At 45.2% G+C, this 15,165-nt stretch overlaps 1 pseudogene; it reads left to right on the top strand.

Moving 5' to 3' along the window:
* The first annotated feature begins 12,336 nt into the window (after window positions 1–12,336).
* Window positions 12,337–12,453, top strand: LOC126164313 (5S ribosomal RNA; annotated as a pseudogene).
* The last annotated feature ends 2,712 nt before the right edge of the window (window positions 12,454–15,165 follow it).

Here is a 15,165-nt window from a genome sequence, read left to right as displayed (position 1 = left end):
CTGTTTTTGATAGTAAATATTTGTAATAACATTGATCACTATATATCCCACAATGTATTCAAAAGTAACGGAGTTTTTAGTTTGAGTGATCACAGACTCGACCGCCTACTGTGTACCACCGTATCTGCAGGCTCGGCAGTTGGCGCAGCCGACACCGGTCACAATGTGCCCTCCCCCTGATAGGCAGTCCGTCTCGTTCACTGCAGGGCACACCAGAGTACAAGCGCGCTGCTGGCGGACCACGGTTCCGAAGCCGGCGTCCCGCTCCGGAATCTGGTGCGCCGGTGCAGTCATAGCCAGGACCAACACTGCAGCCACCAACACCTGTTTGAAAGAAAAGAAAAACAAATGGTCAAATGGCTCTGAGCACTATGGGACTTAACTTCTAAGGTCATCAGTCCCCTAGAACTTAGAACTACTTAAACCTAACTAACCTAAGGACATCACACACATCCATGCCCGAGGCAGGATTCGAACATGCGACGGCAGCGGCCACGCGGTTCCAGACGGTAGCGCCTTTAACCGATTGGCCACACCGGCCGGCAAAAGAAAAACAAAAAAGATGGGAACTCAGTTTTCAGTCACGTACTTTATTTACCGAACTATCAGTTTAATAAGCCACAGCTGCAGAATACTAACGCGAATTATTTACAGTCGAATGGAAAAACTGGTAGAAGTCGACCTCGGGGAAGATCAGTTTGGAGTCCGTAGAAATGTTGGAACACGTGAGGCAATACTGACCTTACGACTTATGTTAGAAGAAAGATTAAGGAAAGGTTCAAAAATGTTTCAAATGGCTCTGAGCACTATGGGACTTAACATCTATGGTCATCAGTCCCGTAGAACTTAGAACTACTTAAACCTAACTAACCTAAGGACAGCACACAACACCCAGCCATCACGAGGCAGAGAAAATCCCTGACTCCGCCGGGAATCGAACCCGGGAACTCGGGCGTGGGAAGCGAGAACGCTACCGCACGACCACGAGATGCGGGCTTTAAGGAAAGGCAAATCTACGTTTCTAGCATTTGTAGACTTAGAGAAAGCTTTTGACAGTGTTGACTGGAATACTCTCTTTCAAATTCTAAAGGTGGCAGGGGTAAAATACAGGGAGCGAAAGGCTATTTACAATTTGTACAGAAACCAGATGGCAGCTATAAGAGTCGAGGGGCATGAAAGGGAAGCAGTGGTTGGGAAGGGAGTGAGACAGGGTTGTAGCCTCTCTCCGATGTTATTCAATCTGTATATTGAGCAAGCAGTAAAGGAAACAAAAGAAAAATTTGGAGTAGGTATTAAAATCCATGCAAAAAAAATAAAAACTTTGAGGTTCGCCGATGACATTGTAATTCTGTCAGAGACAGCAAAGGACTTGGAAGATCAGTTGAACGGAATGGACAGTGTCTTGAAAGGGGGATATAAGATGAACATCAACAAAAGTAAAACGAGGATAATGGAATGTAGTCGAAATAAGTTCCCGCATCTCGTGGTCGTGCGGTAGCGTTCTCGCTTCCCACGCCCGGGTTCCCGGGTTCGATTCCCGGCGGGGTCAGGGATTTTCTCTGCCTCGTGATGGCTGGGTGTTATGTGCTGTCCTTAGGTTAGTTAGGTTTAAGCAGTTCTAAGTTCTAGGGGACTGATGACCATAGATGTTTAGTCCCATAGTGCTCAGAGCCATTTGAACCATTTTTTTCGAAATAAGTCGGGTGATGCTGCGGGAATTAGATTAGGAAATGAGACGCTTAAAGTAGTAAAGGAGTTTGCTATTTGGGGAGCAAAATAACTGATGATGGTCGAAGTAGAGAGGATATAAAATGTAGACTGGCAATGGCAAGGAAAGCGTTTCTGAAGAAGATAAATTTGTTAAAATCAAGTATAGATTTAATTGTCAGGAAGTCATTTCTGAAAGTATTTGTATTGAGTGTAGCCATGTATGGAAGTGAAACATGGACAATAAATAGTTTGGACAAGAAGAGAATAGAAGCTTTCGAAATGTGGTACTACAGAAGAATGTTGAAGATTGTGTGGGTAGATCACGTAACTAATGAGGAGGTGTTGAGTAGCATTGGGGAGAAGAGAAGTTTGTGGCACAACTTGACTAGAAGAAGGGACCGGTTGGTAGGACATGTCCTGAGGCATCAAGGGATCACAAATTTAGCATTGGAGGGCAGCGTGGAGGGTAAAAATCGTAGAGGGAGACCAAGAGATGAATACACTAAACAGATTCAGAAGGATGTAGGTTGCAGTAGGTACTGGGAGATGAAGGAGCTTGCACAGGATAGATTAGCATGGAGAGCTGCATCAAACCAGTCTTAGGACTGAGGACCACAACAACAACAATAGCCGACGTACCCGGTTACTCAATTACATGAGTTTTACATGGAACACTCTTCCCTTCACTACCACCTACCTCATGATCCTAGTCTGTAATGAATTAATTTGATGTGCTGAGCCAAAGATCCAAGTGTCTCATGTATCACTGTCTACTTAAAATACTTGACGTATTTTCGTTATTCAATATAAAAAATAATGAGGCACTCATGCCCTGCTGAGTATCCCTTCTCTTGACCACCTTCATGCAAGGACGCATTTTCTTTTTACTTACGCCATTAAAAGTAGTAAAAATAGTATTCAGCTATATTTAAGTGTTTATTTTATAATAGTCTAACGGGATTTCTGTTACTAACTATATGCCCAAAATCTTTCTCCGTTTCAGTTTCTCTACGTCTACATCTGCATGGATGCGCTGCAAATCACATTTAAGTGACTGGCAGAGGGTTGATCGAACCGCCTTCATAATAATTCTCTATTATTCCCATCTCGAAAAGCGCGGAAAAAACGAACACCTGTATCTTTCCGTGCGAGCTCTGATTTCCCTTATTTTATTATGGTGATCGTTTCTCCCTATGTAGGTCGGCGTCAACAAAATATTTTCGTGTTCGGAGGAGAAAGTTGGTGTTCAAATTTCGTGAGAAGAATCGGCCGCAACGACAAACGCCTTTGTTTTAATGATGTCCATCCCAAACACTGTATCATGTTCGTGAAGCTCTGCCCCCTATTTCCCGAAAATATAAAACGTGCTGCTTTCTTTGAACTCTCTCGACGTTCTCCGTTAATCCTGTCTGGTAAGGATCCCAGACCGCGCAACAGTGCTCCAAAAGAGGACGGACAAGCGTAGTGTAAGCAGTCTCTTTAATAGATCTGTTATATTTTCTAAGTGTCCTGCCAAAAATTCTTTTAATTACGTTGGCAAGCGATTCGTTTGATGACGTGCCGATTTCCGCGCCATCCGTTCGCCATTATATGCAAATTTGTATTCTTTACAAGTCGAACCTTGCACTCTACATTTCTTATCATGAAGTCCGATTTATGTGTTGTTTGTATAATTGGCTCATTATACTTCATATTATCATGGTCTGCCATCACCGAGCTTATCTGCTCCCCTCACAACGAATCTGAACCTGGCCGCTACGAAACCAGATAAAGATTTATGTCGGCCAACAGTGGGTAAGAATTTTATCAAAGCTGAACTTAGTAGGCCGGCCGGAGTGGCCGAGCGGTTCTAGGCGTTACAGTGTGGAACCGCGCGACTACTACGGTCGTAGGTTCGAATCCTGCCTCGGGCATGGATGTGTGTGATGTCCTTAGGTTAATTAGGTTTAAGTAGTTGTAAGTCTAGGGGATTGATGACCTCAGAAGTTAAGTCCCATAGTGCTCAGAGCCATTTGAACCATTCTTTTTTAAACTTTGTCATGCTCGTGCTGCGGTCGCTGTGATCTATCCCAACTCCGAACAATTTCTTTTTTTTTCAGAGGAACTAAAGTGCATTCATTAAACATTTCTTTCCTGATTTTGAATGAAACACATCACAAGTCCAACTTTCTTCCTGATGGTCATATTGTAACTTATAATTTCCTGCTTTGGGTGTGGAGTATCTTCTAGAATACTTTGGACAACAGAACCTGCCTCCGGTGCCTGGTGGAAGGACGTGCCTGGTGGAAGGACGTTTTTTCCATTCTTGAGATGACAGGCTGGACTTTTCGTAAGTGGGCTGTACGATATTGGTGTGATTGTGTCGTTCTGAACTACGATGCAAAGTTCCTTTGGACACGGATGGATGTCCAAAGCAACAGCTACGGCGGCGACTATAGCCGTTATAAAATACATTAAATATATTCGCAGTTGCGAGTATGGACAACCATGAACTGTAGAATGGATTGATGACAATGAAAACTTGTTTCGGACCGGGACTCAAACCTGGATTTTCCGCTTATTGTTACCGGTCACCTTTCCATTATGCTACCCGTACACGACTCACGGCCAAACCCAAACTTCCGTACGCCGTCAACCATGCGTCTAAAACCTGTATATTCCCAAACAAGTGAAAGTCGCTTGCCCGGTATCGGCAGATAAATAAGATGTTGCAGTGCCTGTCTTCTGAATTACGATGCAAAGTTCCTTTGGACATGCATTCATGTCCGGCACAAGTTTGCATTGTCATTCCATTCTACAGATGATGGTTCTCCGTAATCGCAACTGCGAATACATGTAATGCAAGTGGTTGTGGTCGTGGCGTAATGCGTTGGAGTGAGAATTACGGGTAACTCTAACATGACGGCAGCTGTCCCCCGGGACTTGGTGGAAATAGGTTTTTGAAAAGTCGTGGCAGACAGCAGCACGCCCCATACTTCTCTCAGTGGTAGCAAGTACTAACCAACGACGCCTGCATTTCTCCTCATTAGTCTGACTGTCGGAATGGCCGGAATGTTCCAACAAATTGTCATGTGTCTGGACAGAGATTTGCTGTACACTACTGTATCTTATATAATGGTGGTATGTTTGTCAAAGGCTGACACGTGCCATAGTGACTTGTTCTTCATTCTGTTACTGGTGACTACTACTTTGTTTTTCGCACATGCAAACTCTTGGAGGTGACCAAAATGTTGATATTTCAACAGTTGATGCTGTAATAAATGTACAGTCAATAGCGAATGTAAGATCATTAAAAATATAGACCATCAAGTTGATGAAAAAAATACACTCCTGGAAATGGAAAAAAGAACACATTGACACCGGTGTGTCAGACCCACCATACTTGCTCCGGACACTGCGAGAGGGCTATACAAGCAATGATCACACGCACGGCACAGCGGACACACCAGGAACCGCGGTGTTGGCCGTCGAATGGCGCTAGCTGCGCAGCATTTGTGCACCGCCGCCGTCAGTGTCAGCCAGTTTGCCGTGACATACGGAGCTCCATCGCAGTCTTTAACACTGGTAGCATGCCGCGACAGCGTGGACGTGAACCGTATGTGCAGTTGACGGACTTTGAGCGAGGGCGTATAGTGGGCATGCGGGAGGCCGGGTGGACGTACCGCCGAATTGCTCAACACGTGGGGCGTGAGGTCTCCACAGTACTTCGATGTTGTCGCCGGTGGTCGGCGGAAGGTGCACGTGCCCGTCGACCTGGGACCGGACCGCAGCGACGCACGGATGCACGCCAAGACCGTAGGATCCTACGCAGTGCCGTAGGGGACCGCACCGCCACTTCCCAGCAAATTAGGGACACTGTTGCTCCTGGGGTATTGGCGAGGACCATTCGCAACCGTCTCCATGAAGCTGGGCTACACACCGTTAGGCCGTCTTCCGCTCACGCCCCAACATCTTGCAGCCCGCCTCCAGTGGTGTCGCGACAGGCGTGAATGGAGGGACGAATGGAGACGTGTCGTCTTCAGCGATGAGAGTCACTTCTGCCTTGGTGCCAATGATGGTCATATGCGTGTTTGGCGCCGTGCAGGTGAGCGCCACAATCAGGACTGCATACGACCGAGGCACACAGGGCCAACACCCGGCATCATGGTGTGGGGAGCGATCTCCTACACTGGCCGTACACCACTGGTGATCGTCGAGGGGACACTGAATAGTGCACGGTACATCCAAACCGTCATCGAACCCATCGTTCTACCATTCCTAGACCGGCAAGGGAACTTGCTGTTCCAACAGGACAATGCACGTCCGCATGTATCCCGTGCCACCCAACGTGCTCTAGAAGGTGTAAGTCAACTACCCTGGCCAGCAAGATCTCCGGATCTGTTCCCCATTGAGCATGTTTGGGACTGGATCAAGCGTCGTCTCACGCGGTCTGCACGTCCAGCACGAACGCTGATCCAACTGAGGTGCCAGGTGGAAATGGCATGGCAAGCCGTTCCACAGGACTACATCCAGCATCTCTACGATCGTCTCCATGGGAGAATAGCAGCCTGCATTGCTGCGAAAGGTGGATATACACTGTACTAGTGCCGACGTTGTGCATGCTCTGTTGCCTGTGTCTATGTGCCTGTGGTTCTGTCAGTGTGATCATGTGATGTATCTGACCCCAGGTATGTGTCAATAAAGTTTCCCCTTCCTGGGACAATGAATTCACGGTGTTCTTATTTCAATTTCCAGGAGTGTAACTTTTTCTTGCAGAAATGTTGTTCCAGTGTCTGTAAAAAGCCTGCCTAAAACATTGCCTACTGGTCATTACCTCGTTACCAATGCCAAGATACGTTAGGAGGCTTGTCACTGTATATTTCGTCTATGAAGGATTTGAGAGCCGTGTTTTGGCATTTGTGCGTATCTTGTTGGCAATTCTTAGAACTACCTGCCGAAAATGTGCACACAGCAAATAACTGTCGTGTACAGCTTACAAAGGCTAAAATAATGTTACTCGTGTACACACTTGCCAAGTGACAAGAGCCATACTACATTGAGGTATGAGTCACATGGGGCCTGGTCAACATATAGTCCCATTTGCCTGCACTACTATATTAGCAAATGGTACATAAAACATGATACTGTTATACTGTAAAAAACCAAGATTCGTATATTCTCTATGTTGCTAGCAAAGCTATCGCACAACACGTTTTGCTTCATAATAGACGTAGCTCCTTCCACCCTTCGTGAACCCTTGTGTATATGGACCAATGACCCAAGTTTGGTCCCTACCCTCCCCCCTCAACCAACAAACCAACCTTGTTTATAGTGTCGCGCAGAAAACAACTTTAGTTGCTACTTTTCAGGGTTACGTACCTCGATCGGTAAAATCGGAAGCGTTATGGGATTACTTTGCGGTCTATTTGTCTGTCCGACTGTTCAGATTCCTTTTTCTCAGGAATGGGTAGCCTTACCAATTTGAAATTACCGTCACATGCTAAGGTCTATGGTCCCTTGGCGCTGTAAAGCATTTAAGCTTCTAAGTCGAAGCAATCCAAAGACACAATCATTAATGTCACAATGTTGATACTCGCCATCAAAGCGTATAGGGTACGTCCAGTTGACTGCTGTTTATAGACCGCCACAATGACTAACTAATGTTGCTACAAGATTCACATACACTGAAATACGCGATAAAAACGGCAACGATTATGTATTGTGTGTGTATTGAACCGGTGACCTAGAAACGACGGAGAGCCTTCGTCCCGCCATAGCCCTCAGTGGTTCAGAACCCCACAACAGGCCACAGCAGTCCTCCCACCCCACCACCGCCCCCTATCGATCCCAGGGTTATCGTGCGGTTCAGCCCCCAGTGGACCAGCCCGGAACGTCTCATGCCAGAGGAGTGTAATTATGGTGTATGCGTGCGTGGAGACAGTGGTCGCGCAGCAATCGCCATCATAGTGTTGAGAGGTGGCATGAGCCCCCTCTCATATTTCTATCTTACGATTTTCCTCTCTAATTGCATGCAGTGAAAAGTCGCTATTCCTTCACACGCGGACTTCCCACGCAGCGTCTCTCGTCACCCGGGTGGTCCGGTGACAGGCGGGCTCTGCTGATCTGGAAAGGGTTAAGCCGACGGGTGTGAGGAAGTCGAGTGAATGCTTTGCAGACGCCGACATTGTCAAAAGACACGCCCGGAGGGGTCTGAAGTAGCGGCTGGGCTAGAGGTTCCGTTACTTCGCAGAAACTTAGCGAAAACACTTTCTGGCGGGCTACCAGCGAGGCGTGGGAATGACTTGTGTACCCAGGCAGTTGTGGCGGGAAAATTCCCGCGCTTTCTGCAAAATAGTAACTGTGATTGGCTTGCTCAGGACATAGCTCCGTGACGTAGCAAAATCAGCGCAGAAATTGGCGGCAAGAATCTCCATTGGTGGAATGGTAGTGCTCCGGCAATAGAGTGGAATTTTCCGCCGGTTTTCGAGTTGCTGATTGGAACGTTTAACCACGGCCACTGTCGTGGGGGCGGGAATGTTGTGTGTTCGGCCTGTACGGGTGCTCTAGGTAGTCGGCTCTCGCCTTTCGGTCGAGGACGTCGAAGCAACCAGCCATCGCCTCCGGTACGCCAGATCGTGTTCTGGCAGTTAAGAAGACAGTTTGGTAATGTATGTCCGCAGCACCGGCAGATAGGGATTTTCCTAGGTGATAATCAGAGCTCAGCAGAGCGCGCCTGTTCATCTTTTTCTAACTTTGTTCTGTCTTGAGTAGCAGCAATTAATGTTGGGTTAGCTGTGTGTCTCTCTTAAGATTTGAGTGGCAAGGAATTGGCTCCACATACCACTTCGTCTTAAACCTCACAATCCAGTTTAGGGACAACTTCACCTTCATAGCGTTTGTTTGAGTATCCAATTTGAGCCAATTTGATGTATTATAAATGTTTCATGTGTTTTTGTTTATTATTTTGTGTTTAGTCTTAATAAATCATATTGTTATTTTGGACAGAACTTTCATTCTGTTAATCGGTAGAGCAACCCATCATTTCTCACTATGTTAATGAAACCTTCCTTTATTTAACTTATTTATCAAATTAAATTATTGCAGGTGCCAAACTCTTTTCTACTCCACTTGCAGGGTTGATTAGAGTAAGTTTGCGTATATTTTTTAATCCATGTGCAACAGCAAAAGTCGGAGTTAGAATAGGTCGGGGGGGGGGGGGGGGGCTTAGAGCATCATTTACATATGGAGATTCTAGAAGAATTTAGTGTTAAATACACTGCTTGCGCCGGCACCTCGCAGTGTAACTGAGGCGGAATGAGGGGAACCAGCCTGCATTCGCCGAGGCATATGGAAAACCGCCTTAAAAACCATCGACAAACTGGCCGGCACATCGGACTTCCACACTTATCTGCCGGGCGGATTCGTGATGATGATGACGATGATGCTTGGTTTGTGGGGCGCTCAACTGCGTGGTTATCAGCGCCCGTACAATTACCCAGTCTTTGCTCAATCCAATTTCGCCACTTTCCTGGATGATGATGAAATGATGAGGACAACACAAACACCCAGTCATCTCGAGGCAGGTGAAAATCCCTGACCCCGCCGGGAATCGAACCCGGGACCCCATGCTCGGGAAGCGAGGCGGATTCGTGCCGGGGACCGGCACGCCCTCCCACTCGGAAAGCAGCGCGTTATACCGCTCGGCTAGCCGGGCGGGCAGCGATTATATTACCCGTCTAATTGTTGTAGGAGATTTCAACATAGATTTTAAAATCGAACTCCAAAATTCAATATTACTGCATTTCTCCTCCAAAGGCATGTTTCCAGTAATAAAGCGAGGCACTGCAAGAGTTAACACAATTATCGACAACATTTTTCCCCAGCTTTAATATACAGGGTGATTCAAAAAGAATACCACAAATTTAAAAATGTGTATTTAATGAAAGAAACATAATATAACCTTCTGTTATACATCATTACAAAGAGTATTTAAAAAGGTTTTTTTTCACTCACAAACAAGTTCAGAGATGTTCAATATGGCCCCCTCCAGACACTCGAGCAATATCAACCCGATACTCCAACTCGTTCCACACTCTCTGTAGCATATCAGGCGTAACAGTTTGGATAGCTGCTGTTATTTCTCGTTTCAAATCATCAATGGTGGCTGGGAGAGGTGGCCAAAACACCATATCCTTAACATACCCCCATAAGAAAAAATCGCATGGGGTAAGATCAGGGCTTCTTGGGGGCCAGTGATGAAGTGCTGTGTCACGGGCTAGCTGGCGGCCGATCCATCGCCTCGGGTAGTTGACGTTCAGGTAGTTACGGACAGGTAAGTGCCAATGTGGTGGCGCTCCACCCTGCTGAAATATGAATTGTTGTGCTTCTTGTTCGAGCTGAGGGAACAGCCAATTCTCTAACATCTCCAGATACTGTAGTCCAGTTACCTTCGAAGAAAATGAGACCAAAAACTTTATTGGCTGAAATGGCACACAAAACGTTTAATACACCACCTATCAGGAGGTTTAACACCGTACTTCGTTCGAAATGCACGCTGAACAACTGTCGTCGATTCACTTCTGCCGTACTCAATAACACAAAAAGCTTTCTGTTGAGCGGTCGCCATCTTAGCATCAACTGACGCTGACGCCTAGTCAACAGCGCCTCAAGCGAACAAATGTACAACTAAATGAAACTTTATAGCTCCCTTAATTCGCCGACAGATAGTGCTTAGCTCTGCCTTTTGTCGTTGCAGAGTTTTAAATTCCTAAAGTTGTGGTATTCTTTTTGAATCACCCTGTACAGTACGGTACTATTCATTCTTTTTTCAGTCAAAACTTACTGATATGGTTCAAATTTAATACTTAACTAGTCACTTTAATTTACTTTTCCATTTTCATAAGAACCACTAAAACCGCGTTTGACCGTAGTCTCACCTGATTATGAATGAAAATAGCACCGAAGATGCTCCATTCTTCTAAATAGCTAACCACTCTCGCCTTATACAGGGCTATTACAAATGATTGAAGCGATTTCATAAATTCACTGTAGCTCCATTCATTGACATATGGTCGCGACACACTACAGATACGCAGAAAAACTCATAAAGTTTTGTTCGGCTGAAGCCGCACTTCAGGTTTCTGCCGCCAGAGCGCTCGAGAGCACAGTGAGACAAAATGGGGACAGGAGCCGAGAAAGCGTATGTCGTGCTTGAAATGCACTCACATCAGTCAGTCATAACAGTGCAACGACACTTCAGGACGAAGTTCAACAAAGATCCACCAGCTGCTAACTCCATTCGGCGATGGTATGCGCAGTTTAAACCTTCTGGATGCCTCTGTAAGGGGAAATCAACGGGTCGGCCTGCAGTGAGCGAAGAACGGTTGAACGCGTGCGGGCAAGTTTCACGCGTAGCCCGCGGAATTCGACGAATAAAGCAAGCAGGGAGCTAAACGTACCACAGCCGACGGTTTGGAAAATCTTACGGAAAAGGCTAAAGCAGAAGCCTCACCGTTTACAATTGCTACGAGCCCTGACACCCAATGACAAAGTCAAACGCTTTGAATTTTCGGCGCGGTTGCAACAGCTCATGGAAGAGGATGCGTTCAGTGCGAAACTTGTTTTCAGTGATGAAGTGATGGGGTTATGTGAAAGATTCAGTGTTTAAACCTCCTCTACCAAGAAACGTGCCAGAACGGCGAGCTCACATCAACGATGCTTTCGAACTCATTGATGGGGACATGCTGCGCCGAGTGTGGGAGGAACTTGATTATCGGCTTGATGTCTGCCGAATCACTAAAGGGGCATATATCGAACATTTGTGAATGCCTAAAAAAAACTTTTTGAGTTTTTGTATGTATGTGCAAAGGATTGTGAAAATATCCCAAATAATAAAGTTATTGTAGAGCTGTGAAATCGCTTCAATCATTTGTAATAACCCTGTAGATACCTGCGCTGTGTTACACGTTTCGGGGACTGCTTTTGGAAAATATTTATCACTAAAACATATGGTTTCTGTGGGATTTTAAGTCCGTGGACTAAATTTCGAAATTCCTTGTGGTTTGAAGTGAAGTATCAAACGTCAGTATCCATAGTCAGTTTCTATCATAATATCGTTGAGATTCTTGATTTCTGGGATGGATGAAATGTCTATGTACATAATTAAGTTTTGTACAGCATCCTCTGCTCGTACCTGGCCAATTTCTTTCCTCCTACCGAGGAAATCGTACCTCTCTCTGGGACGCATTTTCCCGGCCCACGCAGCACGTGTAAGCTATGTGCTCAGTCTAATTCCCTGCGTCGTGCCCCTCTGTTCCCTGGTGGCGCGCAGTCGCTTTCTATGCGTTCTAATTTCCCTTGTAAAGTTTTCTTTTCCCTCCGTGCAAATAAACTCCCATTTCGCTGGCGGAGAGTGTCAGTGGACTCTTTGTTCTTGTCACCCTACCACGTACGTCTTCAGAAATGTAGAGCTTCGAGTCTAGCTCATGCGCATACAACACATTTGCTCTGTAACTCATTCCATTTCATCCCTTTCTTTTTTTAAATAATTACCAATTTTTCGGATGGTCCTATCTCTTCCTAATTTGTGGTACTGTTTCCACCCCTACATACCTATTACAATTATCACCACCTTATTCTGTTTCACAGGGCAACGGCCTTGCCGCAGTGGATACACCGGTTCCCGTGAGATCACCGAAGTTAAGCGCTGTCGGGCGTGGCCGGCACTTGGATGGGTGACCATCTAGCTGCCATGTGCTGTTGCCATTTTTCGGGGTGCACTCAGCCTCGTGATGCCAATTGAGTAGCTACTCGACCGAATAGTAGCGGCTCCGGTCAAAGAAAACCATCATAACGACCGGGAGAGCGGTGTGCTGACCACATGCCCCTCCTATCCGCATCCGCATCTGAGGATGACACGGCGGTCGGATGGTCCCGATGGGCCACTTGTGGCCTGAAGACGGAGTGCTTTTATTCTGTTTCACACGGTAAAATTTTTGTATGCCGCTATACTATATCCCCCTTCTGTTTATCGTTTTTATTTATTTTATTTCATTTTACTCTATTTCAGGTAACGCCTCATATAATCGAATCCTAAACTAAAGAAACATTTGTCAGGATTCGATAAAAGATAGTTTGCACACAAGGTGCAAAAATTAATAGCAGTACCCTTCCTTATCACAAATACAAACAAATTTAGCAATGGGAGATTCATAGTTAGGCCGGAAAATGTAAACTAATTAAATGATAAATAAAATGTGTCAGAAGTAAAAATTCCGTAAATATTTATGTTCTCTCCTACAAATGATGATGAATTTACAGGCTTGGTTGCTCAACGCACTTATATCTATCCCAAGTATGAAATAATTAACAATTCTGACAAATTTGGGCAGTATATTTCGTCTTTGTTTACAGTGTACGCCCCACTGAAATATGCAGGATGTCCTCTTCAGGTAATACTGGCAGATGCTTCGTTTTGTTGGTAGCCATGTGCCTTGTTCTGCAACAGTTAATTGTGACAATGTTTTTCCGTTTGAAACTAGAATTTAGAAACAGTGGATGACGCACTACACAGCGTTCTCTAGATGTGGTAGCACATATTGCGTTTTGCAGCTTTACATTTCGATTTCTTCTCAACTTTTTCCCCATGGCTAACGTTCCACATTCGTAATATGTGCCCCACCCAAGCACAATTTCAAATTTTTCTTCGTCAGTTCTTCTTCTTCTTCTTTTGCTGACGCCTGTGCCCGCAGTTTTCACATGGTCGGTGTGGTTACAGTCCGATTTGACAAGGTTAATTTGAAGGGGTGGCCGGATGCCCTAAATTTTTCTTCGTCAGTGCCTTGTGAATATTTTAAATCAACAGAACTCTTTAAAAATGCTTCCTTCGTGAACCAGTGTCTGTTGTATCCCTTCTTGGGTAATCTTATAGCTTCCGTCTCTGCACATATTCCTGTATTGTACTGTTTGAAACGTCCCCTTAGAACAATTATTCAAGACTGTGCTTAAACTGACACACAATATTTTTAGCGCAACGCAATCTGACTTTCAAAAATCCCTACAAAAGAATGGCCCTGACTAACATTAACCTATACCTTTCACAAATCACTTACCTCACAAAAATCTTCATTACTCGAACTACTGCAATACAGCGAGCACCACTATTGCCAGCTAAATAAAAGATTCAAACTACAGAAGGCACTAACTACTGATAGGCATAGTTAACAAATGAAAGATTTTAATAGAGAACAAACAATGTATAGTCATAATATATGTAATTTCAAAACTCCGCCATCTCTCTCCCCACATCCACCACTGCTGGCGGCTCACCTCCAACTGCGCAACGCTACGCGCTGTTCACATCCAGCTGCCGCTGCCCAACACTACAATGGCAGACAACAATGCAAACTAGCCACAGACTGCACACAGCACAGCCAGTGATTTTCATACAGAGCGCTACGTAACGTTGCCAATAAGAAAACATAAACAGCCTACTTACATAGCCCCCATGCTCCCCACAAAAAATTTTACAGATTGTTTTGGGCAGTGGCCAATAATGATTTGAGAAAATTTTTCATAATTACAATAACAAAGATATCAAATGCACACACTTATTTATACAATGTTGGTCAAAAGCTAAAATTTTCTCACGGTCCATAAAGACAGTCCAGATTGTTCATCACAGTAAAATTTCAGTGTTTTTTTTTTCAAAGTCTGAGCAGTAAAAGACAATGCACACGGAAGTAGTGGACTTCCATGCAGTCTTGAAGAAGTAGTGTTGTCCTTCCAACGGAACGACAGTGCTGACACTTGACATGCTGACAGGTAATGGGCCACAACAGAGCAAACCCACAGCAGAGTCAGCATTGCTGGTTCTAAGGACAATTCCCAAAACTTTGTGAGTGCACAAGTGGTGGTTATGGACTTGCAATATTATCCGCAAGACTCTTCGATGGTGAATGTGCACCTGCACAGTCGGAACAGATGGCTGCTGGCCGTCTCTACATGGACTATAGTGGTAGTTTAATGTTAGTCAGGGCCATTCTTTTGTAGGGATTTTTGAAAGTCAGATTGCGTTGCGCTAAAAATATTGTGTGTCAGTTTAAGCACAGTCTTGTATAATTTGTTCTAAGGGGACGTTTCATGTTTTAATGATTAGATGGTTGCTATTCTACCATCTACTTCCTCTTCTTCAGTTTCGAGTTTCATTTGTTTATCCAAGTCTAAATTTTGGCTAAGGAGCCCATCCATAAAGCTTGTAAAAATCCAATGTTTCGCCCACAGTCGAATATAAGTATTGCATCACTTCCGTTTCGTGACACTTTTTTACCAGTGAGTGGATTATACGGATCTGGAACATTAGCCAAGGGAAAATATGGGGAAGCATTTGAAATGTAGCCGGCCGCAGTGGCCGAGAGGCCTCTAGGCGCTACAGTCCGGAACCGCGCGACCGCTACGGTCGCAGGTTCGAATCCTGCC

The sequence above is a fragment of the Schistocerca cancellata genome, chromosome 2 (genome assembly GCF_023864275.1).
Source record: "Schistocerca cancellata isolate TAMUIC-IGC-003103 chromosome 2, iqSchCanc2.1, whole genome shotgun sequence".
NCBI lineage: Eukaryota > Metazoa > Arthropoda > Insecta > Orthoptera > Acrididae > Schistocerca > Schistocerca cancellata.
The sequence above is the reverse complement of the archived record's forward strand: the minus strand, read 5'-3'. Positions and strand labels throughout refer to the sequence as shown.